Below are 27,594 nucleotides of genomic sequence, written 5' to 3' on the forward strand. Positions count from 1 at the left end.
AGAATCCAATTCTATGTTTTTTATTTTATTCCATAAATTGTTCCTGCTTTGGCTCTTGGGAGCTCTTTAAGTTTGTCTCCTGTGTCCCTTGGAAATGTCCCTATCTTTATATTTTTTGAGTACTTCCCTTCTGGTACTACAAAATGCTACAAGCTTATCTTGTATTTTTCCTGTCTCTTCCTAATACATTCTTTAAGATATTTTTTCATATATATGTTTAAAAAGGAGATGTTTCATTTTTAGTTCCAACTAAGTCCACTCTAAAAAGCTTCTAATAAGAGAAATACTTAGTAGTTTTATATATAAGCGAAAGTTCAAGACACATATTTTGATAAAGATGAGCATCATCATTTGAAATTTTCATCAAAGTCCTGAAATATCTTATTTATAACCCCACCCATAAATTCTCATTCAGATGATGGAAAGAAATCTTACACTAAGCAAATGATAGGGCATGCTGAGTGGTACAGTGACTTTATGTCATATCCTAATATTGTGTGTGATGTGTATGTGTGTATGCATGTGCACACACACACACACACACCTCTTTGTGTATACAGATATTCTCATTCTTTCTTTTTTCCAAGGTCAGTGGTCTGTTGTTGGAGAATCAAGTTCTACACTTGGGCATCAATAACTCCTTTCCCTGGTTTCCAATTTGGCATTATTTTTCCTACTTGTTTTTTCATGCTTAGATACTTGACCTGTGTGTAGAAAAGGGGTCTTCCATTGTCAGCCGTCGTGGTTCCCTATTTTCTGAGCCAAGATAAAATCTTCTGAGATTTTAAATCCACTTTGAAAATTTACTTGGAATCTTTTCAACATCAGCCCACTCACACTAAAAAAAACATCTCTAAGCAGAACCAAGAAAAGAATGGGCAAAAAGAAAAGGAAATATGGTGAGATAGGCATTGAAATGCTTGGTAATTGTAGCACTCCAAGGCAGACACACTTTTGGTGTGGTATCGCAGGAGTGTGAGAGTGTGAAGCATGTACCTTTGTCTTTGGAGCCTCCCATCTCTCATTTCAAGGTGAGTCTTGCTCACTCTAGTCAGCCTGCATACCTGTGCTGCTCCTGACAAGCCACCAAGTAATTCCACTTTCTCATCCTTCTAAGTTCCTATTTACACCACAAATGTAGGCATATTGGTTGTTTATTCATAAGGGTATCCTTGAAACCCCCAAATGAAATTATCATTATGGTTATAGCTTTTTCACTCTAGAAAATATTACGAAAAAATGGAGTAACGGCAAGATAACAATTCCTAGGGCTTTGCTGAAAGTAGTTTGTGAAAGAAGTGCTTTACCATCACTTTGCCCATTTTCTTTAACAAAGACAAAGATGACTAGGGAGACCATATATCTTCTGAGTGTAAAGGAGGAAGAAAGAAAAGTAGTTGCTCAGGGGCCATGTGGAGCAGATGCAAATGAATTGGCATTAATACTGATGGAGCATCAACAATGAGCAGTGTTCAGGCAGGCATTCAAAAGAGGCAAGCCCTTACTCGCTATGACTTTTATATAGTTGTCTTATTATATTAGGATAACTTTTTCTATTTAGATACTTCACTTTACCTAATTTTATATTGGGTTTAGAAAAACTGTCACAGAACTGGCATTCAGTTCAAGGAAAGAAAGTTGGTAGGTCTGGGTAGAATATCATGTGTTGAGGGGTTAGTAAGGCAAAAATGTTTGCAGATTGAGATAAACTACTGGGGCTGGAAAACGTATTCACCTTAATTTAGTCTTTTATCTCTTTCCTTTTTGTAAAAATGGCAGATGCTTCTTGAAGGCACAGAGCATGTGAAAATCTTGCCAAAGTGGCAATTTTTAAAGGGTCTCTGTGCTTCTGATTGGGAGCTTCAAATGATACATTTGGTTATTTTCATTTGTTCACATAATAAAAGGTTTGTGAGAATGAACCTGTATTTCCTTTGCTTAGAAACCTACTATTGGTAACAAAACATTTGAATAGAATTGCTGGTCACCAGTTAAAGGAAATGGATTAAAAAATTCCTCATTGATAAGATTACTAAAAAATAAAGTTAAGTGACTTTTATGGAGAGAGAATAATGACTCCTTATATTCATTCATTAAATTTAATTCCCACTACAATAAGTAGACCAGTATCTAACTTAGCACCTATTCTGGATCTCTTGCTTCCATGTTTCTGCACTAACACGCAAGAAGATAAATGGGCTTTAGGATAACACTGTTGGGTGGTTGGTTGTTTTATTAATCCCGAAAGACATTTCCTTTTTGGTATGAGCAGAGTAGGTTTCTAGTTACATTTAGAACTCTCTTGTTTCAGCCACTGGACTTGTTTGAAAGAGAAAGAGACATTAATATGATCTTTGCCAGATACAATTCCAAGTAGTTGTCCGATCTGAGGAAGTTATTGGGTGAATGGATTTATTGTTGCATTAACATTTATTTCTATAACTTGGGGTCGGTATCAACAAGGTGGGGACAATCACATGGATAATTTAACATTTTATTCACTGTCACCATGTCTATAGTGAAAGGACTATCATTCTAACAAGGAAGGGTATTTCTAGTACAGCACCTCCCTAAAAAGAGCTTGGGGTTACAGCAAAGTTGTGTTAAAATGTAGAGGCTGGATGGCTAACTGGCCTTCTACAAAACACCCACAGTTAAGAGTTGTGTCTCAAAAGTTTATAAATTACCACAAAAAATTGAATTTTAGGGTTGCTTGTGAAAAATTTAGACCAAATATATTAAATCCCTAAATGCCAACGTCTTGCTGTTCTTACAGCTTTTCTTAATCAGAAGCAACATTTTGAGTTTTAAGACTATGGTAATCAGGGATAAAAAGAATTTTAGACATTAGCTTTACTAAGAGCTCACTCTTCTAAGTAGCTTGACTGTCTGAGGAGAGATAATGAACTCCAGAGGCAGATTTTTCTATCTGGGAAATGGTGCCCTTGCCAAGGGTACTACTATTTTCTGCTGCCCGCAAAGCCACTGGATCCACCGCTTACCCCTGGTGTAACCCCCATTGAGGTGATCTTTGTACTGTGATGCTGCTCTGCTGTTCTCAAAGACAATTCCAGATACTGAAGCTGGTGCTGCATTGAGCCTGGCAGTGCCTGACTTAATATACCAACTTCCTGGAAGCTGACTTATGTCATTTCACTAAAGCTACTCTGGTAAGTGGCAAAGACTCTCTTCATCCCAGTATTGTGCTCCACACTGAGCTCTTGTTTCAAAGTAGTGCTGCTTTATGATTCCAGTGCCTTTGAGATGTTCTGTGGAAATATCAACGTTACTCTTACTGCCCCCTTCTCTCCCTAGTACCCTGTTACTTCATGGAGACGAAGCCTTAAAGTAGAACTGAGGGACAGAAAGTGTGTCTTTCTCACAATTGCCCCTCTTCTCCAGTGCCCAGGGTATATCCTGATTTCTTATTCTTCATTTTAAGATGAATTCCTTCCTGGGAAGCTCATTGGTCCTCCTGCTCCAGCCCTTGGCCCTTCCCTAGTATGTACAAATTCTACAGTCTGCCTGAGCTCAGTCCTAAAGCTCCCTCAGGCCACTGTCTGAGAATTTTATTTTCTTCCTTAAAGTTAAATCTTCATTGGGCAACAGATGTGAATGGCTCAGTAAAGTGAGATTTCCCAGTCAAATTGTTCTTACACCCAGGGTTCTCCAAAGAGAGAACAGATAGCATTTAATTTAGATTTAATATCTGTATACAGTGAGAAGTTAGAGGATTATTAACTTACCAAAGAAAAGCTTCAAACCACCGGAGGTTGTTCCCAGCATTAAAATTCTATATGTAAATGCTTGCACCATATTTGCTGTTTACCAGTTGATTCTAGTGCTCCAGAACTTTATTATTTTTGTATGAATGGTAACAGCATCTCTCATGAGTTCTTGAGGAAAAATGGGAACTTTTATACTGTCTCAAGCAAGTGCTATATGTTTGTTTTCCATTTTTTAAAGTCTCTTTACTACTTTTCATTTTTAACTCTTACACTTCTGTTTGTACTGCTTTTATTATGCCATCGTTCTGTTTAGTGTACTGGTAGCAGAAGGCTGAGAAAGGTAATGATTTCTCAGCAGACTGGTTGGTGTGTGGGTGTGGAAGTGATTGGGCTGTATAACCATAAGAAAATACCCTCATGCATCACCTTATCTTTCATCTTGAAGTCAGATGATGCCATTTTAAATTCACAGCTCAGTTAGTAGGTAACTCTTTCTCTTGTCCATTACCTGGAACCATAGGATCCAAAGAGATAACGCCCCAGAACCTTTCCATGATGTCTGCGGAATACAATACAATCATAAGTGTATGAAGAAAATGTACCCTTCACAGCTTCCCATAGAAATGCATCTTAATTCAGAAAGCTCCTCTGATGACTAATTAAATCTTCTTGTTACAAATAAACCCATTTCCCCATTGTTCTTTCCTCCTCAGTACAGAATGAAAAGTATTGACTAACTCAGTAGTTTTTCTTAATGGGGAAAAGCATCAAAATATCAGTTTAATTTCATATTAAATGTTAATTCTCCAAATTTTAAGTCATATACATCACTCTGCATTTCAGCAGAATTATGATTTGTAAGAAAAATTTAAAACTTTATAATAATTAGAAAAATGAGTTTTAAAAAAGTCTATATGAAAAATTGAAACATAAGGAAAATCATATTTCACCTAGGGAAAAAGATGTTTTCCCCAAGTATTCAAATGGCTTTTTTAGAGAGATAAATTTCTAAAGTGGAGGTCAATAAACATATGCTAAAAAGTAAACTTAAGCTATAACCTTGTTTTGGGTGAGAGTTTAGAATTTATTTTTAGATGTTACAGTATAAGAAGTACTTTTATAGATGGAGACAGTAATTGCAAAAGAACACCATGCTGATAATTGCCCTGCAGTTACAGATTCAGTTTGTCTAGTTTGAAAATGAATTGAAGAACTTTCTTGCTCTACTCTAGAATGAGGAATCCGAAGTGGACCCTATGGATTGCAGAAAACTAGAGGTTGGTTTCTCATGCTTGTTGGAGTTTAACAGGCTCTTGAATGATACTAGTTGACCCCCATATTTGCCCACTTAAAAAACAATTTTTAAAAAAATTTTATTGGAGTATAGTTGCTTTACTGTGTTGTGTTAGTTTCTACTGTACAGTAAAGTGAATCAGCTATATGTATACATATATCCCCTCTTCTTTGGATTTCCTTCCCATTTAGGTCACCACAGAGCATTAAGTAGAGTAACCTGTTCTCATTAGTTATCTATTTTATACATAGTAGTGTATATATGTCAATCCCATTCTCCTGATTCACCCGCCCCCATCCTCCTTGGTATTCATGTTTTTTATTTACATCTGTGTCTCTATTTCTGCTTTGTAAATAAGATCATCTATACCAATTTTTTCAGATTCCATGTATATGCGTTAATATACGATATTTGTTTTTCTCTTTCTGACTTACTTCACTCTGTATGACAGTCTCTAGGTCCATTTGCATCTCTACAAATGACACAATTTCATTCCTTTTTACGGCTGAGTAATATTCCATTGTATATGTTTGCCACATTTTTTTTTCCATTCCTCTGTTGATGGACATTCAATTTGTTTCCATGTCCTGGCTATTGTAAATAGTGCTGCAATGAACATTGGGGTGCATGTGTCTTTTTGAATTATGGTTTTCTCTGGGTAGATGCCCAGTAGTGGAATTGCTGGTTCAAAATTGATATGTTGAAGACAAATCAACTGGCTGCTTTTGACAGAACTTTTTTAAAGACTGGAGTAATTATAACAATACATTTTGAGAGGCACTCTAGACTACAGTTGGTTTGAACTTCTTCTTTAAGGCAATTAGACCTTCCTCCTCTTCCCACATTGATTTGTTTAACCTCTGTTTACCCTACATCAGAAAGGCCTACATAAAATTACTTTGTGTAGTTTTCTTTTGTGAGAGAAGAAATGGCAAGCATGTAATATTTAAAAAAAGGGAAACAAAACACAAAACTAGAAAACACATGCTTATTTAGTCTGTATCACTTATGATGAGTTCAACCTTAAGTAAGAGAATACATAAGTCAGAATGTCTTAAATAGTAAGGAAGTTTATTATCTCACATAAACAATTTGAAGGGCTGAATAATTCAGCAGCCCAACAACATGGTCAAGGTCCCTGGGCTCTTTTCCCTATTTTTGCTCTGAATCCCCAATGTCTGACTTCTGTCTCAGGTTATAAAATGCCATCAACAGTTTCAGGAATCATATCCTCATAAAAAATATTCAAAGGCCAGAAGAGAGCAATGTCTGTATGTCCCTTTTTAAGAGCAGTGAAATATTTCTCAAAAGTTCTTTCCCCATTGAGCTTACCATCATGTGTTGTTGGCCTGGGGCTTCTCCTAAACCAGTCACTGGCAGGGGAAATGGAAAGCTTCCCATCCTAAGGCTGGGTGATCTGGGTTTCCTTGAAGCACTTGCCTGCTCTACAACTGATCAAAACTGGGGGCGTCTTTCTCAATAAGATGGAGGAAGAGAGGGGAGTGGTTATTGGGTGGGCAGTTAGACCTGTCACACAGCCCTTTATCCTACATCTCCATTTTAAATTTGCATAAGTCAGGAGATACACATGCTCACACACATTCACGTACTCACAAACATACAGTTATATATGATTTAATGAGTCATTTTTAATTTTCTTGAGACTTGACTGAAATAATTAAGGAGTCCAAGAAGGACTGAATTATATTTAGCAGTGTTGTTTTGTTATCCTCTAATTATTTGAAAATTAACAGTCTTGTTAACGGTAATCAGAGTAGATATTTGGTTATAGAATTCTATTCTGTTACTGTTCTGCATAAACAGACTCTATTTAAAACGTTTTACGTGAAATCCTTGAAAGGGGCAATATATGTGCTTAGTTATTGATTAGATTTGGGGAGTACTCAAGAGAACTAGCCCTGGACTGCTCAGCTTCCTCTGTTAGGTAACTTCCTAGATGGTGGCCACAAACTTTGTAAGCCCAGGGGCAAACACAGAGTTTGAGGGGAAAGATAATGTTATGTTTTGAATATGTTAAATTTGAGGGTCTTGTGAAGCTGGAGTTATCTAGTGGAGAGTTAGATGTATGTCTGAAACTCGGGGAGACGTCTGGGTAGCAGAGATAGACTTAGGAGTCATTAGTAATTGGTGGTAGCTACAATCATGAGAGTAGATGAGATTGGCAAGTAACCTGTGCCTTAGTATCTTAGACTATTTCCAGGTTTCTATCCTGCCCCTCTTTTATTTGATATTTTCAAAGTTAATATATCTTAATTTTAAATTGAACAAATAAGAATTAGGAAAGTAAATCTTTTTTACTTCTTTTCCCCTCACCATATTATACATTCCAAAGCTCAAAAGAAGTTCTATTTGGATTTTTCCTTGCTTTATTCTGAAGCCTTTCATATCTTTGAATTCCATCAAGAAGTACTTGGTCCCATGGCATATGCAAATGGGTTTGGTTTTAATTCTTTTTCTTTATTAACATTGATAAAGAAGAATTTACAGTGTTTGTGTCAATGAAACAGAGATAGATGTCTGCCCTAAAGTAGACAGAACTATAAATATGGCAAACTAAGGAGGGAGGAGGATGAAGGTCTTATGAAAACCTGTGGGGTTTATAATAATAGTAATAATAATAATAACACATTAAAATAATATGAGTTATTATTATGCCTAATATGGCACAGAGGAGAAGTGTGCAGCATACTCAGAGATAATCCAGTCCAACTGCTTTGCCCTCTGGTTTGAGATTTCTGAGCAAGCTGGTGGTGAGTGAGGGAATTTAGGAGGTTCAGACATGGTACGGTATAATTTTGAATCCCTTGGTAAGTAAGTGATTCTTTCTTAAATCCTCTTGTAATTTGGCTGATTTAGTGAAGGAAAATCTCAGTTCAGTGCTAATGAATCTTAAACAACTCTCTACTACTAAAGCTATTTTATGGTAAGACAGAGAGAAAGAGAGGCAGGCAGACATACACACACACACACACACACACACACACACACACACCCATAGCCATATTCATCTTCCACTTACAGTACTGATACAAAATTTCTTTTCCTTTTTACATAAATATATTTCAGTTAAAAAAAGCGAGTTGACTTAAAGAAAAATATAAAATAGCAACACTATAGGTAGTATGTGTATGTGGCCCCAAGTAACTGTCCCTAATCTTCCAGACGGCTTGCCAGATAAAGATTCTACAGTAACCATCTCTTGAATGGAGTCCAGCTCATGGACTCTTCATAGTTTATCCTCCACCTGACCTACCTTATTACTGATGACATCCTAGTCTACTACCTCAGCTTTAGATGTCCAAGACTCCTGGGCTGTCAACCTTTGCTCATTCTTTTGTACCTCCTTCTCCTGACCTGCTCACTGCAGGAGTTAGATTCCAAATCCCACACACATGACTAAGCCCTATATAGTGCCTTAGCCTCTGCCTGCACCAACCCTCAGAACTTTTTTGCTTTTATGAAATTTCTATTGCATCTTTGATCACTTTCGCTCCCATTGTTTCAGGTATTTTTATGTAACCACCAAGTTATAGCATAAGTTTCTTGATGACAGAGATAGTATTTTATACTTGCCTATGGATACTGTGCATAAAGTATTATGCCTCTGAGTTTAGGGTGGTTTATTGCATAGCTATAGATAACTGGAACATTTACTTAAAAAGAGGTCATAAATCTTCATAATTCATCCCCTGTGTAGCCCATCTTACTGCCACTTACATTACACTAAAACAAATAAACCACCCCCCCAAAAGCAAACAGACCAAAATATAAAGAAAAGGAGAAAATCTTAAAAAAAAAGAGAAAAGGGGCAGAAAGAAAAGGCCAAAGATACAATGATATAGATATAGATGTAGATATAGAAGCATAGATAAATATAGATAACTATAAAGATGTAGGTATAGATAGATAGAGCCTCAGGTACATTATTAGCGTAACTCTTTATTAGTAGATTTTCTTTCCAAATTCTTTATAACATCAAATCCACATAGTTAAGCCCTTTGCTGCAATTATTATTCTTCTTGCTAATTTTTGTTTCTCCATGGAACCTACTTGCTGTGTATTAGAGCCTGAGAAAAGAAGCAAGTATGTCCAAACTTTTCCCTTAATTGACTTCTCTCAGATATTACTGTGCAGTAAACACGTGAAAATGGCTCATTTCACTAACAGTCAAATAGATACAAGTCAAAAGAATAGTAAAACTTTTAACTTTTGGGGGACAGTAAATTGTAAAAACTTTTTTGTCTAATAATTTGGCAACATACATCAAAAGAATTAAGTTAATATGCTTTCACCCAGAATATTTTCTTTAATAAATTAATTTTAAGGAAACTGTTATATATGCATGAAAATTTTCTTTTAGGATGTTTATCACAACATTCATTCTTTCAGTCATTTAGTCAACAGATACTTATTGACATTATGGTTCTGAAACCAATTTGATGTGTTGGTTCTTTCCTCGCTAAGCAATCTCCGACATTCACTGGCTGGGTGTCCTACAATTCAACTCAATCATAACACCATCTACCTAGAGATAATGTCAGATCCTACAGGTTAAGGGCTCAGTTGCACAAGAATGTCCCTCTCATTTCAGATGCCAAAAGTCTGCTTCTGACTGAATGGCTGCTATAAGGAGGTTCTCACCCTCCTTGGGGTTTGATTAATTTACTCAAGCCTCTCACAACTCAAGGAAACTTTTTACTTACTAGATCACTGGTTTATTATAAAAGGATCCAAGTCAGGAACAGCCAGATGGAGGAGACACATAGGGCAGGGTATGGGGAAAGGACTTGGAGTTTCCATTGCTCACTGGGCACGCCACTCTCCCCAAATCACCACCAACCTGGAAGCTCTCCAGACCCTGTCTTTTGGGGTTTATATTGAGGCTTCATTACATAGGCTTGATTGATTAAATCATTAGCCATTGGTGATTGATTCAGCCTTCAGCCCCTCCCCTCCCCAGAGGTGGGGGGTGGTGGTAAGACTGAAAGTTCCAGCCCTCAAATCACAAGGTTGACTCCTCTGGCAACCAGCCACCACCCTTAGTTGATTTCCAAAAGTAAGCTCATTAATATAACAAAAGACACCTTTACTACTTTCATCACAGGAAATTCCAAAGGTTTTAGGAGCTCTGTTCCAGGATTGGGGATGAGATCAAATATATACACTCAGCCCTCTGTATCCACCGGTTCCAAGTCTGCAGTCCACCAACCTCAGATGGAAAATATTTTTTGAAAAATTCTGAAAAATTCCAAAAAGCAAAGCTTGAATAGTTGCCACATCCTGGCAACTATTTACACAGCATTTATGCTGTATTAGATTTTATAAATAATCTAGAGATGATTTAAAGTATATGGGGAGATATAGGTTATATGCAAATGCTAAGTCACTTTATGTAAGAGACTTGAGCATCTATGGACTCTGGTATCTTTGGGGCTAGAGGGGTGTGTTGGTGGTGGTGGTGGTCCTGGAACCAATCCCCCTTGGATACCGAGGGACAACTGTATTTCTTATTATAAGGCACAATATCACAGCCATCTACCCTATGCCAGACCGAGTTCTTGGCCTTGAAAGTCCTCCAATGAAGAGGACACAGTTGTGGTTGTATTGGGCTTCACTTCTGGTGTAGGAATAGGGTATAAATCCGTCCACGTATATAATACTTTAAAAATTATAAGTGTAATAAAAGTAAACAGGGAACAGTTGTGGAGAGTGAGAGCTGTTTTAATTAGGGGCATCAGGGAAAGCCTCTCTAAGGTGTCATTTTAGCAGTGTTAATTTTAATAGAAAAACAATAACAAAGGACCCAAGGAAACTTTGAGGGAGGTGTTAGATGTGTCTGTTACCTTGATTGTGGTGATGGCATCATAGGTGTTTGTAATACGTGCAGTTCTTTGTATATCAATAATACCTCAAGAAAGCTGTTTAAAAATCCCCCACAAAACCCTTAACTATCCCAAAATAGAGACTGTTGAATGAAGTTTGAACATCCAAATGAGGGAATTCCATACAACAATTGAAATAGTAATGATATTCAAATTTTTCATGAATTTCAAGTGAGAAAAGAAGTTAAAACTATTTGCAATACATGTTGTATAACCTGTATGTTTATAAAAGAGGACTATAAACCACACAGATAGAATGAAAGATAGGGATGATATAGTACAAAATATTAACTGATTATTTCCGAGTAGTGGGATTATGAATAATTTTCATTCTTACTTTTGTTTTTCTGTTTTTCCTAAAAGCTCTATAGTCAACATGCATTGTCTCATAAAAAGGCATTAAGAAAAATTTAAAAACCTATTTTCAAACTGCTTTCCCTCTGCCCCCGTTATATTCCTTTGCTGTCTACCATGAGGGCAGGAATCCTCTTCCTGTCCCAGTACCTGGCATAGTGTCTGGCACATGGTATATGGGTACTTTATAAATAATTATTGAATGAATAAATAAGTACATAAAGACATGAGAGAAAGCAGAGAATTACATTTGTTGAGCACCTCTTATGTGCCAGGTATAATGCTAGGTGCCTTAAATATGTTATTTTTAATTTTTATTTTTTTAACTTCTTAATTGGAGTATAATTGCTTTACAGTGGTGTGTTAGTTTCTTCTGTATAACAGTGAATCAGCTATATATATACATATATCCCCATATGCCCTCCCTCTTGCGTCTCCCACCCTCCCTATCCCACCCCTCTAGGTGGACACAAAGCACCAAGCTGATCTCCCTGTGCTATGAGGCTGCTTCCCACTAGCTATCTGTTTTACACTTGGTAGTGTATATATGTTCATGCCACTCTCTCACTTCATCCCAGCTTACCCTTCCCCCTCCCCTTGTCCTCAAGTCCATTCTCTACTATGTTATTTTAATTAATTTCTATAGCAATGGTGTGAAGGAACAATGGAGCTGTTTTTCATGACTAGAACCAGAGGCTTAGAGAAGGTAAACATCTAGACTGTGGAGAACTGGTATTCAAACCCAGATGAGTCTCCATTTTATTGCCTCTCACTTTCCATCCCCTTGCCCCCCATCTCCCCACACAGAGGATATGGCCCATAAATAAAGACAATTTAGAGGAAGTGAAAAGTCTTTTTAGGTAGGTGCTTTGTGTCTGAAAGGTCATTTTCTCCTTTATTAGCAAGAGTATAAGCAAGAAAGAATGAGGTCCAACTGGACTTTAATAAAATATTAAGATATTATTAATAGTTTTTAAAAATATGGGGACAACATTAGGTAAGACTATCTGACAGAAATGAAAGAACCCTGGATTTTGTGGAATTGGTAGGTCTGGGTTTTAGTCCCAGCTCAGTTTCCTCATCTGTGATTCCTTTATGCATTAGATATAGTTTTGGCTGCATGAAACAGAGTTCTCAAAACTGTTGTTAAAAACATAGAGCTGGGCTTCCCTGGTGGCACAGTGGTTGAGAGTCTGCCTGCCGATGCAGGGGACACAGGTTTGTGCCCCGGTCCGGGAGGATCCCACATGCCACAGAGTGGCTGGGCCCATGAGCCATGGCTGCTGAGCCTGTGCATCCGGAGCCTGTGCTCTGCAACGGGAGAGGCCACAACAGTGAGAGGCCCGCGTACCGCAAAACAAAACAAAACAAAACAAAACCCATAGAGCTTCATTTTCCTCTTACGTGAAAGTCCAGTCACAGGCAGCTCTTTGGCTTGTGTGAAGGCTCTACAGCCCCCTGGGACCCAGTCCCCTCCCAGTTTTCTGCCCTGATTCCCCTCCTTCTTAGAGTCTAAGGGGGAGCACCTACCTTCCCACCCACTTTCCCAGTCTTGGGATGGAGGAGTGGGGAGAAAGGGCATCCTCTCCTCCTCTTTAAGGACATAACATAGAAGTTGCACCATCACATTTCCGTATGCTGCACATTTCCACATGTCATTCCTAGCTGCAAGGGAAGCTGACACAGGTAACCCTTATTCTGGGCAGCCATTTGAACAGCTAACATTTAGGGGTTCTCTGAGACAACAGATATTGCAGGATACTTAGAAATCTATGCCACAGTCTTTTAATGGCTGTTCTAGCATTCTGTGATTCTTTAGGTATCCCTAAAAATACCACTTTTATAAATTATTTTGATGTGTGTGTTGTATGTATGGGGAAAAAATGAAAAAGAATTTAAATGATGATATTGGTGATTTTTAAACTGTCATTTCACTTAGTCCTCTTATAGAAACAATCTCTCAAAGTCTGATGAAATGAAAGAAAGTGATATCCAGAAATGCTTCTTAAAAACTGCCAGTAGGAACGTAATTGAGTGATGTTTGGTAAGGCTGCAGTAGAAGCTATTAAATCCTTACCTTGTATGACATTAAATAACAAAAAACTCCATTTAAAAATTTTTTTGAAAAGGGTGTCAGTCTATGCCTACTGAAGTTGAACTGCCTTTTTCAAGACTAATTGTATGGAGTATTATTTTCTTCAAACTGCCTTCCATCCTAGGAGAGGAAAAATTCAAGCAGGACAGTTTTTTTTTTTTTTTTTTTTTTCCTGGCTTTATCTCCCTTTTGCAATTTAAAGGAGAATTAAGCTTATTTTAGTTCTCTGACTTCTTTTGCCCATTGCAAAAATTTTTTAGTTGGAATGTAATCCAGTGTTTTGAGTTATTATTGTAGTTTGCAAAGTATCCCTTGGCTATGCAACAGAGATATTAAAGAAAGAACTGCTTTCCCTTCAATGATAATTGCAAAAACAAAATGTAATATTCAAATGTAAATACTGAAAATAATTTCTTTAGTTTACATTATACCAATATGATGTCAAAAATTAATGGGGTTATTAAGATTATATAATTAATCATAAAACATGACAAAATGTGGAAGCTTAGGACCTCCTGCTAATGTTTCATCTGTAGTTTATAATAATACATTAAGTAACCATAGGGACCTGATTAAAAATAATGTATGTGGTACTTCTGTAGTTTCTAATTGAATAAATAATCAAAATAATGTTGATGTAAATAAGTGTTCTTTACGTCACAAGCCTTAACCCTAGATGAGGTGAAAGCCTCAGATGTATTTGATTTTAAACCAATGATTGTTAGAGATTGAGAATCATGCTAGTCACAGCCTATCCTCTAGGCCTCTTCTCTTCTGGTTAACATCTCATTTTTTTCCCCTCACTCATTTATTCATTCAGCAGTTTCCCTTGAACACTAATATGTCCGTAACAAATTATGTTAAGATATGCTAAAGTAAAAATAACATCTCAGTAATATTGAAAATATTATTTCCCTTCTAAGAAGGATTGCTGTATCTGTATGTATTTCTCCCGAGGATATTGCTTATAGCTTATATCTTCACTGCTGTTTTCATTCATGAACTTGTTTGAAATCTAGTTCTTCTAAAATTTTTCTTTTTCTGTGCCTGGGAAAAAAAAAAAAAAAATCAATGGACGCCCCCTGCTGGAGGAAGTGGTGTTAGTAGCTAAGACCTCCTCACTGGGCCTGAGTGCTGGATGCTGGTGAACAAGCATTTACTGAGCACCTGCTGAGATCACAGTCAGAGACTGGAGCAGGGTTTGCATATTAGATAGTAAAGATAATGGTGCCTGCTTCAGAGTAAGAGACAAAATCCAGTTTGTATAATTTCCTGCTATGTCTGGGTTTTAGTTGAGGCAGAAGTGTCTGCTTGACTTGGTGAATGACTTGGTTTGTGAGTGTTAGCATTTTGTAAGTAAGAGGGAATAACAGCACCATTTCCTGCTGCCTTTTAGGAATGTGGTCACTTAGAGGACAGTACAGGCTCCCACTTTCGAAGGGGCACTGGGACATGATTAAGGGAAAGAAAACTACATAGGACAAAACAGAAGTGTTCATGGGCAACCCAGGAAAGCAGGAGTGTGGCAAGGGACTGACAAAAAAGGGCTGACAAGGGAGCACATCATCCTGGGCCTTTCTTCACACTTCCAGCTTAGCAGAGTTGTGAAGTAAAACACAGCTCAGGAGGAGTTAATGGAGCAAAGATAAAAGATCAGAGGACTAAAAATAAGGAAGGCAAGGAAGGGCAACTTGTATTTATTTACCCATAAAGGCAAAAAAGTTTTAAGTAAATTTATGGTTGTGTTAGCTGATTTTCAAATAGTCCAATGAAAGGAATGTTTGCAGAAGGGAAAAAAGAAGACTTTGAGACATAATGAGATTATTACATAAGAACCCCTATAAAGATATAATTGGTGATGATGGGGTGATGTTTTTTTTCGGCTATTGAGATTCCATGGATGAGAGAGCCAGAAATGAGTTTGGGACGGTTTATAGTCATTTTGTAACATAAAATAAACCTTGGCTGAGGGGTAAGGTAGCATGCACCCAACAGCTCCAAATCACAGCCATTTCTGTTACATAAAGCCTGGTTCAGAGATGACATGCTGGCTAGAGATGTGGAGGTGTGTGGTCCAGGGTTCACTCAGTGATTAGATAATTCTGGTGATTGGGACAGACTCAAGGCATGGAGAGGGGATGGCAAAAGTGGTGGGGAATCCATGTCCAGGGAGATGGGGGTGAACCATCTCCTTAAAGCTTGTGACCTGCAAGCAGAAGGAAGCTGCTGCAGATCTGCATGTGGCAGGCAACTAAGGCAGATCTGTGGAACATTTAAATAGGGCTGTTACACGCCTAAGTGTGCCTCGTGTACAGAACAGGGGCTCTACAGGGCACAGGGCAGAAATAACATCCTGCATAACCTGTAGAAAGGGTATGGGAGTGCCATTTGGCCAGAGTAAAAACTGGGAAGGAAGAGAAGTCAGGAAGGACTTTAGAATCCAGAGAGAGAAGCAGGGATGGGTACCAATGCAAGGGCAAATGTAATTATTAGCTATGATGAGAGATAAGAGAGGTTTTTCTGAGATACTTGAGCTCACTCTTAAGGACCACATTTTAAGTTAGAATAACTCATTTCTTGAGTCCCTTTTGGCAGAGCTTAACTATGAGAAGAGACTTCTGTAGTCGAGAATGCTAAGAAGGAAGCCATGGGGGATATTATTTAAAAGACTTAGCACTGAGTGCTGCTCCAAGGGCTGGTTCCAAGGAGATGATGCCCTGCTTTGCACTGTAGGTAGGAGCTCCTCCGTGCCATGAGGGTAGGATGAGAATGAACAGTCTGTAACTATCCTGTGCTGGAGGCCCCAGAGGGAGTGTGTGTGGGGGTGAGAGCAGCAAGTTCTGGACTCCCCTGTGGCCCATCCTGGCAGCTCCCTAGGCCAGCTTTCTCAGACAGGCCCATCCTCTCTCTGTCTACCTCTGGTGGCCATGTGGGAGCCTCAGGCCTTAGAGGTGGGGAAGGGAGTCTAACTTCTCTTACCTGGCTTCTGTCAGTCCTTTCTGCCTAAGGTTTCTTCTTTGTTCTGGACCTGCCCATCCCACTATCTGAATATTTCCCTCTGACCCTTAAAACTGACACTGCCCAGAAATGTGACCCTATGCTCATCTCTCTCCTGTTCCAACCTTTGCATGTTGATGCCTGAACCAAAGCAGGGTTTGCTATATGTCCTCCGCACTTTTGACTTTGGATTTGAACTTCAGGAAAAGGGCCCAACTGCTTTATCCCTGTGGAGTTCCCCAACTTTTCCCTAGTCAAGTCCATAGATTGCTCTTCTCTCCATTTCAGGAAGAGACCAGGGTCAAGACATGTATGACAGTAATGGTAAACTGACCAAGTAAGATGTTCTGAATAAAATTTAGGAAAATTGCTAACATTTTTGAGTCCAAAAAATAAAAGTGAGGTATTCTAAGATAGTAAGAATTGAAGAAGTATTTCTAACTTGTTTTTCTAGTGAGCTTGACCTAGAAATCTATATAGACCAGGTTTGTTTCTTGTTTTTTTTCTTTTGTCATATATATAGTGTTATGGACTGGATCGTTGTTTCCCTTCCAAAATTCATATGTTGAAATCCTAACCCCAAATGTAATGGTATTAGAAGGTGGAGCCTTTGGGGGTGATTAGGTCATGAGGGTGGAGCCTGCATGAATGGGATTACTCTCTCTCTAAACATGAGAGAGATGATCCAACCTATGGTATTCTGTTAAAGCAGCCCAAACTGACTAAGGCACATGGTAAACATGTAGATTGTCCTGCAAATTCATCAGATAGATTGAATTACTATACTATGTATACTGTCACTATACTGTGTGTTCATGTTGGTGGCTGAGTAGGAGAGACCAAGTAACAGAGGAGAGTGGGGGTATTCATAGAATTCTCAGCTATACGCCTTGACGGTAGATACCCTCATAAGATACTATATAGTATATTGAAAATCAGTAGACTGTGAGATAATAAGAAATAAACTTGCTGAGCTTGATATGTTGCTTACACAGGTAAAATCGATAGTGCCTAGCAAAGAGATGGATTGTGAATTTCAAGCCTATGATAACTGTTTAGAGTTCTTGTGCTCCAAAGTCTATAAAATTTTGGTAACCGCAAATCAGTATGAATGGAGTGGAAAGGGAAAGTATAAATAAGCCAGATGTTAAGAATGTGCATGGAAGTTTACTCCAACCGTTTCATGGAGACAAAGTCTGGTTAACAGCAAGGGAAGCCTTGGGTCACCAAAGGATGTTCTGAAGTAAATTTTCAGGGTGGAAACCATAGAATGAGGTCTTACAAAACCCTTAAGGCAGAGTTTCAGGAGAAATAATGAGGCTACATAAAACTAGCAAATGAGATCAGAGGAGATTGAGAGCAAAATAAAACAATGGGCTATCTAGAGATTTTTTTGTGGAATAGAGCCCAATTCATGAAATGATTTAAATAGCTGAAGTGTTTAGATATAATACAGGATTACTACTTTTAAAAATTTTCTACTATTTTATGAGCCCAGTGGAACTAGACCATATCCAATGTTTGTCTTCTCAAGGTTTGACAATCTTTGGAGTTTTATTTATTTTATTAAGCAGGTCAGTGTGTGCATATATATCTCTATATATCTATACCTATATCTGTCTGTCTGTCTATCTCTCTATCTATAAATAATATGGAAAAGAGGAGGGAGGGTATTTTGAATTTTCTCATTTAGAATCATGATTAACAACTAAGAGGAAAATTTTAAATTTTTAGGAGACATGAAAAGATTAATGAGTGTGAATTTGGAAGGTCTAATACAGAAAAAGAAGGTACTATATGCAAGCATACTGAACTAAAATATGAAAATGAAAGAATATGAACGATAAGGAAGATACTAGGAAATTTTAAGCATGCACAGTTACCAGTGAGAATTAGGAATATAATTTAGATCCATTTAGCCTGAAGAATCTCTTAGCCAAGGTCAAGGAAATAAAATGTTTCTGAAGGTAAGAGATTGCCATGTCCCAAAGGTATTTACAGGGGGATGGTCCAAAGCCTGGTGTACAGGAAGCTCTCGTTAAGCCTTGTTACTCAAAGTTTGGTCCACAGCATCACAGCACAAGCATCCCCTGGGCTCTTGGACCTCAGGTGCCTCCTTCCAATTTACTGAATAAGGGTCTGCAGTCACCAGGATTGCAGGGCGATTTGAGAACACGTTGAGTTTGAGAAGCATTGTTCCTAAGGGCATTAAATAGCAGTAGGTTTGGTGGGCAGCTTTGGAGGATATTGAGATCCTCAAGATTAATGAGGAGATGAGCAGTGAAAAGATTCTATAAAGCAGATGTGCGTTCTAGGCAAAGAGTTACTGCATTTGAGGCATTGCCATGTAGTCCCAATATTGGATATTTTAGAAATAAAGTTAAAGCAATAAATGAGCTGTTTGATCCAGCCAGTGAGGAACTTAGGCTATTAAGGAGAAGAAAAACATGTATTATTAAGAGAAAGTATAACTGTACAAAATTGAAGGTCATAGATAATAATTTTATATTCAGGTTATAGTTTTGAAATTTTACATTTAAAAGATAAGAAAATTTATATGTACACACATAATTGCAATACAAGAAAAAATGTACTTGGTTTATGTTAGCAAAGCAATGGTCTCTAACGAGCCATGAAACAGCTTGCTGATTTTGCCTTTCTGGGTTTATTACAAATGGATACATAAAAGCCTTGAAGTAAGAAGTGAAATTCTGGGAACAGATGGTACAGGATCACTGATAAGACCCAGGCCTAACCAGAGACTGTTTCTGGGGCCATGCTTCTCGTTTGTCAGTGGTGGGCATCCGAACTCACGGATGTCACACTTCCCTCGTGCAGAGGAAGGTGCAGATGCTTCTCCTTGCAGAGGTGAGCTCAGTCATTAGAGTGAATCCCTTAAAACATACTGAATCAGAGGTCTCTCAATTACCGTAATACCAGATTTAGGTGGAAACTTTCTCTGTTTTAGTCAAAAATCTGGTGACAGAAACTTCATCCTCTACATTGCAACTTAAATATTCTGTCTTGAGAAAGTCTGTTTTTGCATATTACCAGTGCATTCTCTACACGCACTTCTGCAGAAATTGTTTCTTCATCTCCCCTCTCTTCTATGCTTGGTGAAATCCTATGAAATTCTGCTGATTCTTTTAGTAGTTCCTTGTAAGTAGTAAGTAGTTCTGTAAGTAGTTCCTTGACTGCTCTTCACTCCAAACTCCCACAGCTAACTAGCCTTCCTCTCCCTCCTTCCTTCCCTTCCTTTCTTTCTTCTTACAGTGCTGTGGGTATTGTTTTTAATATAACATTTTTATTATAAAAGGAATAATACTCAATATTAGAGAATGGAAATACAGAAACATATTAAGAAGGAAATAAAAAATACCTACAGTCTCATTTTCTAAAGCAATCATTACTAATATTTCATTGCAACTTATGTCTAATCCTCTCTGTCTCTGTCTTTCTCCCCCTCTTTCCTTCCCTCCCTCTCCTTATCCCTTTCCTCCTTCTCTCCTTCCTTTTCTCTAATTGAAACTTCTCTGTTTTTTTCTCTCTAGTTTTTAAAAAATCAAATATATTCAGATATGATTTATATTCAACAAAATGCACCCATTGCACAGCTAGGTGTGTTTTGACAGGTGTATATGCTGTTATAACTAATGCCTCAGTCAAGATATATAATATCTTCATTACCCCAAGAAGTGATGAGTGATGGACCCATTCATGCTCCTCTGAAATATACCCCCTCTCAGCTCCCTGCCACAGATAACCACTGATCAGGTTTCTTCCACTTAAGATTAGTTTTGCCTGTTTTAGGGCTTTGAATAAATGGAATCATGCAGCATGTATTCTTTTGTGCCTGGCTTCTTTCACTCAGCATGATATTTTTGAAATAGACCTGTATTGACACAGACATCAGTAGTTTATTACTTTTGTTTTTCAAAAATGTTTACTTCACAAATATTTTACTGCTTTCATATTCTTAGTGCTATTGTTATTGGAATTCATTTTTGAATTTTTATCATTAACACTATTAAATTTTTTTATCAACAAACTTTACTTTTTAGGTCAGTTTTAGGTTTACAGAAGAATCAAGCTGAAAGTACAGAACATTCCCATGTAGATTTGACCCTTGAACTATGTGGGCATTAGGGGTGCTGACCCCTGAGCAGTAGAAAATCTGCCTATAATTTTACAGTTGGCCCTCTGTATTCCAGTTCCACATCTGTGGATTCAACCAGCAGTGGATCATGTAGAACAGTAGTATATTTAGTGAAAAACATCTGCATATAAGTGGACCTGCACAGTTCAAACCTGTGTCGTTCAAAGGTCAACTGTAGTCCCTTACCCTCCCCAACACATTTTTCTTGATTATTAACATCTGTTAGGTTGGTACGTTTATAATAGGTGATGAGTCAATAATGACACAGTATTATTTACTAAAGTTCCTAGTTTACATTAGGATTCTCTCATTGTGTTGAACATTCCATGGGTTTTGGCAAATGTATAATGACATGTATCCACCATTACAAAACTGCATACAGTAGTTTCACTAAATATTTGCTATGCTCCATCTATTCATTCCTACTCCCCTGCCCTCCCACTGAGCCCCTGGCAACCACTGATCTTTTTACTGTCTAGATAGATAGTTTTGCCTTTACCAGATGTCTTATACAGTAGTTGGAATCATACAGTATGCAGCCTTTTCAGTCTGCCTTCTTTCACTTAGCAATATGTGTTTAAGGTGCCTCCATGTCATTTTGCAGCATGACAGATCATTTCATTTTAGTGTTGAATAATATTCCATTGTATGGATGTACCAGCTTGTTTATCCATTCATCTATTGAAGGACATCTTGGTTGCTTTTGAGTTTGGGCAATTATAAATAAAGCTGCCATGAACATCTTTGTACAGGTTTTTGTGTGGACATACGTTTTTGACTCATTTGGGCAAATTACATGTGGTGTAATTGATGGATTGTATGGTGAGAGAATGTTTAGTTTTGTAAGTAACTGTCAAACTGTCTTCCAAAGTGGCTGTTCCATTTTGCATTCCCACCAGCATTGAATTAAAGTTATTGCTGCTTTAAATCTTCATTGGTATCTGGTATTGGTATTTTCATTCTTTTCGATTTTAGCCATTTTAAGGGATGTGCATTGGTATTTTATTGTTTTAATGTGCACTTCCTTGATGACATATGATATTGAGCATCTTTTTTTGTTTGTTTGATTTTTTGTGGTACGCGGGCCTCTCACTGTTGTGGCCTTTCCTGTTGCGGAGCACAGGCTCCGGACGCGCAGGCTCAGCGGCCATGGCTCACAGGTCCAGCCGCTCCACGGCATGTGGTATCTTCCCGGACCAGGGCACGAACCTGTGTCCCCTGCATTGGCAGACGGACTCTCAACCACTGCGCCACCAGGGAAGCCCTGAGCATCTTTTTATATGCTTATTTGCCATCTGTAGATCTTCTTTGGTGAGATGGGTAAGGGGTCTGTTCAGATCTTTTTCTCATTAAAAAAAAAATCAAAGTATAATTGAACTACAACACCATGTTAGTTCCAGGTGCACAACAGAGTGATTCGATATTTCTATCTATTACAAAATCATTACCACAAAAATCTAGTTACTATCTGTCACCATACAAAGTTATTACAATATTATTGACTATATTCCTTATGCTGTACATTTCATCCCGGTGACTCATTTATTTTGTAACTGAAAGTTTGTACCTCTTAATCTCCCTCACCTATTTCACTCATGCCCCCACTGCCCTACCCTCTGGCAACTACCTGTTTGTTCTCTGTGTCTATGAGTCTGTTTATGTTTTGTTGTGTTTGTTCATTTGTTTTGTTTTTCAGATTCCATGTATAAGTGAAATCATATGGTAATTGTCTTTTTCTGTCTGTCTTATTTCACTTTGCGTAAAACCATCTAGGTCCATCCAAGTTGTTGCAAATGGCAAGATTTCATGATTTCATTCTTTTTTATGGCTTATATATATATATCACATAAAATAACTTCTTTATTCATCTGTTCCTGGACACATAGGTTGCTTCCATATCTTGGCTATTGTAAATAATGCTGCAGTGAACATAGGGGTGCATATATCTTTTTGAATTAGTGTTTTTTTTTTTTCCTTTGGAAAAATACCCAGAAGTGGAATTGCTGGGTAGTATGGTAGTTCTATTTTTAATTTTTGAGGAGCTTCCATACCATTTTCCATAGTGACTGTACCAACTTACAATCCTACCAACAGTGCACAGGGTTCCCTTTTCTCTACATCTTAGCCAATACCTGTTATCATCTGTCTTTTTGATAATAGCCATCCTAACAGGTTTGAGGTGATATCATGGTGGTTTTGATTTGCATTTCGCTGATCATTAGTGAGGTTGAGCATCTTTTTATGTGTCTGTTGGCCATCTGTATGTCTTCTTTGGAAAAATGTCTATTCAGGTATTTTGCCCATTTTTGAATTGGGTTGTTTGTTTTCTTGATGTTTAGTCTTATGAGATGTTTGTATATTTTGGATATTAATTCCTTATCATATATGTATTTTGCAAATATCTTCTCCTGTTCAATAGACTGCATTTTTGTTTTGTTAATAGTTTTCTTTGCTATGCAAAGTTTTTGAGTTTGATGTAGTCCCATTTATTTATTTTTGCTTTTGTTTCCCATGCCTGAGGAGCCAGGTCCAAAAAAAATTTCTAAGACCAATGCCAAAGAACGTAATGCCTATGTTTTCTTCCAGGAGTTTTATGGTTTCATGTCTTAAATTTAAGTCTTTAATCTATTTTGAGTTAATTTTTGTATATGGTGCGAGAAAATAGTCCAGTTTGATTCTTTTGCATGTAGCTGTTCAGTTTCCCCAGCACCACTTATTGAAGAGGCTTTCTTTTCCCCATTGTATATTGTGCCTCTTTTTTTCACAGATTAATTGAACACATGGGTTTATTTCTGGGTTCTGTATTCTGTTCCATTCATCTATGTATTTTTTGTGGTGTCAGTGCCTACTGTTTTGATTCCTGTAGCTTTGTAGTATAGTTTGAAATAAGGGCTCATAATACCTCCAGCTTTATTCTTCTTTCTCAAGATTGTTTTGGCTGTTCAGGGTCTTTTGTGCTTCCATACAAATTTTAGAATTATTTGTTCTAGTTCAGTGAAAAGTGCCATTGATATTTTGAAAGGCATTTCCTTGAATCTGTAGAGTGTATGGTCATTTTAACAGTATTAATTTTTCCAATCCATGAACATGGTATAGTTTTCCCTTTGTTTGTGTCATCTTCAATTTCTTTCTTCAGTGTCTTATAGTTTTCCAAGTATAGGTCATTTACCTCCTTGTTTACATTTGTTCCTAGGTATTTTCTGATGCAATTGTAAATAGGATTGTTTTCTTAATTCCTCTGATAGTTCATTGTTAGTGTATAGGAATGCAACAGATTTCTGTATATTAATTTTGTATCCTGCAACTTTACTGATTCATGGATGATTTCTAACAGTTTTTTTATGGCATCTTTAGGGTTTTCTATGTATAGTATCATGGTATCTGCAAACAGTGATGGTTCTACTTCTTCCTTTCCAAATGTGAATTTCTTTTGTATTTTTTCCTTGTCTGATTGCTGTGGTTACAGTTTCCAATACTGTGTTGAATAGAAGTGGTGAGAGTGGTCATTCTCGTCTTGTTCCTAATTGTGGAGGAAATGATTTTAGGTTTTCACCGTTTACTATTATGTTAGCTGTGGGCTTGTCATATATGGCTTTTATGATGTTGAGTTATGTTCCTTGTATACCCAGTTTGTTGAGAGTTTTTATCATAAATGAATGTTGAATTTTGTCAAAAGCTTTTTCCACATTTATTGAGATAATTGTATGCTTTTCAGTCTTCAATGTGTTAATGTGGTGTATCACATTGATTGATTTGTGGATATTGAACCATCCTTGCATCCCTGGGATAAATTCCACTTGATCATGGAGTATGATCCTTTTAAAGTATTGTTCAATTTGTTTGCTAATATTTTGTTGAGAATTTTGCATCTGTGTCAGTGATATATTGGCCTGTTATTTTCTTGTTTTGTGGTGTCTTTGTCTGATTTCAGTATCATGGTGTTGTTGGCTTCATAATATGAGTTTGGAAGCACTTCTTTTTCTTCAGCTTTTTGGAATAGTTTCAAAAGGATAGGTGTTAACTTTTCTCTAAATGCTTGGTAGAATTCACTTGTGAAGTCATGTGGTCCTGAACTTTTGTTTATCGGGATTTAAAAAATTACTGATTCAATTTAATTACTGGTAATTGGTGTGTTCACATTTTCTGTTTCTCCCTGATTCAGTCTTGAGTGATTGTGCATATCTAGGAATATATTCACTTCTTCTAGCTTGTGCATTTTATTGGCATATAATTACTTGTAGTAATCTCTTCTGATCCTTTGTATTTCTGTGGTATTTGTTGTAAATTCTCCTTCATTTTTGATTTTATTTATTTGGGCTCTCACCTTTTTTTCCTGGTGAGTCTGGCTAAAGGTTTATCCATTTCATTTATCTTTTCAGAGAAACAGCTTTTAGTTTCATTGCTCTTGTCTATTGTTTTTTAGTCTCTATTTCATTTATTTCTGTTCTGATCTTTATGATTTCTTACCTTCTACTGACTTTGGGTTTGGTTTGTTCTTCTTTTTCTAGTTGTAGGTGTAAAGTTAGGTTATTTGATTGTTTTGTTTGTTTGTTTCCTGAGGTAGACTTGTAACAGTATAAACTTCTCTCTTAGAACTGTTTTTGTTGTTTCCCACAGATTGTGGATCATTGTGTTTCTATTTTGTTCTGTTTTCTTTTTGATTTCCTCTTTGATTTCTGCAATCCCCCTTTGGCTGTCCAGTAGTATATTGTTTAGCCTCCACATGTTTGTCTTTTTTGCAGTTTTTATCTGGTAGTTGATTTCTAGTCATAGTATTGTCAGAAAGGTCAGAAAAGTTGCTTGATATGATTTTAATCTTCTTAAATTTACTAAGACTTGTTTTGTGGCCTAGCATGTGATCTATGCTGGAGAATATTCAATGTACACATGAAAAGAATGTATGTTCTGCTGCTTTTGGATGGAATATTTTATATATATATATTAAATCCACCTGATCTAGTGTGTCATTTAAAGCCAGTATTTCTTTATGATTTTCTGTTCTTTGATGTAAATGGGATGTTTAATTATCCTACTAGTTTTGTGTTTCTGTCAGTTTCTCCCTTTATGTCTGTTAATATTTGCTGTATGTTTTTAGGTTCTATGTTAGGTGCATATATATTTTAATTGTTATAACTTCTTGTTGGATTAATCCTTTATCATTATGTTGTGTCCTTTGTCTCTTGTTGCAGTCTTTGTTTTAAAGTTATTTTGTATGATGTAAATATTGCTACCCCAACTTTCTTTTTGTTTTCATTTGTAAGGAATAAGTTTTTCCATCCCCTCATTTTCTATTTGTGTGTGTCTCTATGTCTGATGTAAGTCTCTTTTAGGAAGCATATATTTGGATCTTGTTTTTCTATCCATTTATCCACTCTATGTCTTTTGATTGTAACATTTATTCTTTACTAAATGACTTTACATTTAAGTATTTATTTGTAGGTATGTACTTACTGCCATTTTGTTAATTGCTTTTGTGTTGTTTTTTTCCCCTTCTTCCTTTGCTCTCTTTTCTTGTGATTTAATGACTATCTTTAGTATTATATTTAGATTCCTTTTTTTTTAATGTGTGTGTATCTGTTATACGTTCTTGGTTTGTGGTTACCAGAGGTTCATATATGACAACATATATATATATATATATATATATATATATATATATATATGAATGTAATAGATATATATCTATATTCATATGTATATAAATTTTTAAGTTGCTGATCTAAGTTTGAATGCCTTCTGACAATCCTGCATTTTTCTCCCTCTCCACCATTTAATGTTTTTTGACGTCATATTTTGCATCACTTTGTTTTTTGTACCCCTTAACTATTTTTTGTGGAAACAAATGATTTTACTGCTTTTGTCTTTTAACCTTCTTACTAGTTTTATAAGTGGTTGATCTACTGCTATAAAGGCAGTGTATTTGCCTTTACTAATGAGAGTTTTTCTTTCACAATTTTCATATTTGTAGTTGTGGACTTTTCCCCTTAGAAAAGTCCTTTTAACATTTCTTGTAAAGCCAGTTTAGTGTTGCTGAACTCTTTTAGCTTTTGCTTATCAGTAAAATTCATTATTTCTTCTTCCAGTCTGAATGATAGCCTTGTAGTTTTTTTTCTTTTTTTTTTTTCCTTTAATCACTTTAAATATACCGTGCAACTCCCTTCTGGCCTGCAAAGTTTCTTCTAAAAAGTAAACTGATAATGTTATGGGAGTTCCCTTGCATGTAACTGATTGCTTTTCTCTCGCTGCTTTTAAGATTCTCTATCTTTAATTTTTGCCATTTTAATGGTGATGTTTCTTGGTGTGGATCTCTTTGAGTTCATCTTCTTTGGGACTCTCATTGCTTCCTGGACCTAGATGTCTGTTTCTCTTTTCATGTTAGGGAAGTTTTTGGCTATTATGTCTTCACATATGTTCTCTGCTCCCTTTTCTCTCTCTTCTCCTTCTCAGACCCCTATAATGTGAATGTTAGTATGCTTGATATTGTTTGAGAGATCTTTTAATGATCCTTATTTTTAAATTATTTTTTCTGTACTGCTTCACTGATTTCTACTACTTTGTCTTCCTGTTCACAGATTTGTTCCTCTGTGTTATCTAAACCACTCTTGATTCCTTATAGTGTATTTTTCCAGTTAGTTTATTCTTCAGCTCTGTTTTGTTGTTCTTTATACTTTCTCTTTGTTAAACTTCTCAGTGTGTTCATCTGTTCTTCTCCTGAGTACATTAAGTACCTCTGTGTTCATTACCTTGATCCTGTTATTGGATAGATTGTTCATTGTTCATCTCAGCTTCACTTAGTTCTTCTTTTGTGGTTTTATCTTGGTCCTGTCTTTGGTACATATTCCTTTGTCACCTCATTTTGTCTAATTCTCTGTTTTTATTTCTATGTATTAGGTAGTTAAGTTATATTTCCTCATCTTGGAGTAGTGGCATTGCGTGGGAGGTGTACTTTGGGGCATAGCAGCACGTTACCCTCTGTTTTCTGACACTCCCACTCAGAACATTCCCACACTCATCAGAGGTATGTACTCTAGGGGTGTACCCTGTGTGGGCTGCATGGGCCCTTCTTT

The 27,594-nt window shown here is 36.9% G+C and overlaps 1 protein-coding gene across 2 annotated transcripts in view; it reads left to right on the forward strand.

The window, feature by feature from the left end:
- The window catches only part of PLD5 (phospholipase D family member 5), a gene marked incomplete at both ends in the record, with an annotated part of 422,025 nt that overhangs the window by 25,656 nt on the left and 368,775 nt on the right, over positions 1–27,594 (forward strand). The window lies entirely within an intron of this gene.

The sequence above is a fragment of the Hyperoodon ampullatus genome, assembly GCF_949752795.1.
Source record: "Hyperoodon ampullatus genome assembly, chromosome: 2".
In the NCBI taxonomy this organism is placed as follows: Eukaryota; Metazoa; Chordata; class Mammalia; order Artiodactyla; family Ziphiidae; genus Hyperoodon; species Hyperoodon ampullatus.